This window comes from Etheostoma spectabile, chromosome 3, assembly GCF_008692095.1.
Source record: "Etheostoma spectabile isolate EspeVRDwgs_2016 chromosome 3, UIUC_Espe_1.0, whole genome shotgun sequence".
Taxonomy (NCBI): domain Eukaryota; kingdom Metazoa; phylum Chordata; class Actinopteri; order Perciformes; family Percidae; genus Etheostoma; species Etheostoma spectabile.
In genome coordinates this window covers 264,098-266,521 of record NC_045735.1, presented here as the reverse complement: position 1 = coordinate 266,521, position 2,424 = coordinate 264,098, and positions in this window count along the sequence as shown.

The window sequence follows — 2,424 nt, the reverse complement described above, 5'->3', positions numbered from 1 at the left end:
TTTTTTTTTTTTTTTTTTTTTTTTAATTCAGGGAACTATTAGTTGATAGAAAATTGCTTCAAATCCTGAAAATGGCTTTGAGAAGGTTTGAGAAGTTTCTGTAGAAGTTTTCAGACTTTTTCTGCGGTGAATTTTGCCGAAATAGCTGAAACTGAGGATGCTTTTGTTTTATTTATATAATATTGTACAACTTGAATTGTCATTTTGAGACATTTAATTTCATCTTCATTTTCACAGATATGCGTATAAACTAAATTTATTTATTAATAATAAAGTTACATAATATATTTGAATTATTTTACTCACATATGTCTACACTATGTATTTTATAATTCCCCTAGTTTTAGTTACTATTACTATTAATTTTGATTATTACTGCCAGCATCAAACTTTAAATTTTTGTCATTTTTATTTATCTTTTTGTATTTTTAAAATTCAAAATAAATGCTCGTAAATCATGGGGTGTTGTTACACATCGCGACCACCAGAGGGCGGTATATACGCATCATAAATGGTGGGAAGACAAATAAAAAGAAGGCAGATTTCATTCTAAATGTTTTAAATACACAATTATCATTGTGTATGCTCTGTTTTTGTTATACAAGAGAGTATATAAGGAGTATATAAAGGAGGAAAAAAGGAAAAAGCCTACCAAGATCCTGGGTTTACTACCCAAACTTTCTTCCTAAAAGGTTTTCCTTGCACTAAATGTTTGCTCTTGGGGGACTTATTGGAATTGTTAGGTCTTCGTAAATTATAGAGTGTGGCCTAGATTAGTCTATCTCTAAAGTGTCTTGATATAACTCTTGTTATGATGTAATACTACAAATAAAATTTAATTGAATTAATTCCAGTCAATATCCTCAAAATCTATTATTGACTATATTTCAAATATTGCATTTATTGTTTTTATCGATTACTGTTCTTGGCCTGTCTATTTTATTTTTAGTATGTTATCTTTAATTTACACTATTCACTAACACTTCTTTAATAACTACTTATTAAAGTTTTATGTGGACACAATAACACATTCAACTTTCAGGTAAATGCTTTCACAATAAAACTTATATATATAAAAATATATATATATAATAAATATAATATATATATATATATATATATATATATATATATATATATATATATATATATATATATATATATATATATATATATATATAAAATACATATGATGTAATTGCGCGGCATGACCACTGGAGGGCACCATACAATAATTAAGGCTATGTGCGTCAAGTTAGACAAAATGGCATACAATCATTTCCGGTAGAGAACATTCAAAATAAAACGTCTTATGCGCACTGTGTCTACGGGAATAGAGAGGTTACGTACAAACAGACGTAAGCACGCTTTGTTCGTGGTGGTCACGTAATTTTGGACGTTGCTTCGATACATCTTGCCGCGATATTTCAGCTTTGAAAGGTCGACACAACGGTGAGGAGCAACGTCGCGCGTGTATTTTCAGACTTCACGCCGCCGGTGTCGGTTCTCTGAGCGGCTCGGCCCGGTCGCAGTTACCCCGGAGAGGAAGCGCATAACCCGGATCGCAGTTTATCCGCCCCCAGCTGTCGAGCGTTCATCTCCAGAGAAGTTATCCCGGGTTAAAGTAGCAAGCTTCTGTGGCACGACATAGGTCGAACGGCTCCTTGTTGACAGCGGAGCCAACGGCAGCGGTTTCTTTTCGTCTCGCGCCGCGTCCTTCAGCCAAACAGACGTTGCAGACGTTAACGGCTGCTCACGCGATGGTGTTATTGAAAAACCTCCGTCCGCCCACCGAGGGAGTGAGGCTCGAGCAAGCCGAGACCACGGCGGTGATGAACGGCCAGAAGATGGGCTGCGGCACGCTCTACGTCGCCGAAACGTAAGTGGTGCACGTGGCGCTTGTTTTTGTCTTTAAAAACCCGTTTTTTGTGTTAGTTTGTTGTTTAGTATGGTTTTATATCGGTGTTTAAAACAGATATTGTGTTTAAATTATACAAATACATGATAGAAAGTGTAATAATAATAATAATAATAATAATAATAACAAGATACACAGTAACACCGCCACTCCTCGTGCTAACCACTTCCGGAGTAGTCACTTTCAAAATAAGAGTTTGAAATGCATTTGGTTGAAAACTAACTCTCCCCCCAGAGAGTCGGATAAAAACCGCGATGAAGGAAGTTTTAAGGATAATTTGCCTAAATAAATGTACTAATAAACACTAATATACTAGTAAAAGTACTGCGATGAATATGTTATTCAACCCTAGTGCGTCGCTAGGGCCTTTTTTGGCTTTGAGGAATTTTCGATAGCTTTTATATTTAAAAATGTATATATTAAATTTTTCTATTTTTTTTGTTTTAGATTAATTTGTCGTAAATTTGAGAAAATAAATTCAAACAATTAAAAGCAGAAAATCTTTA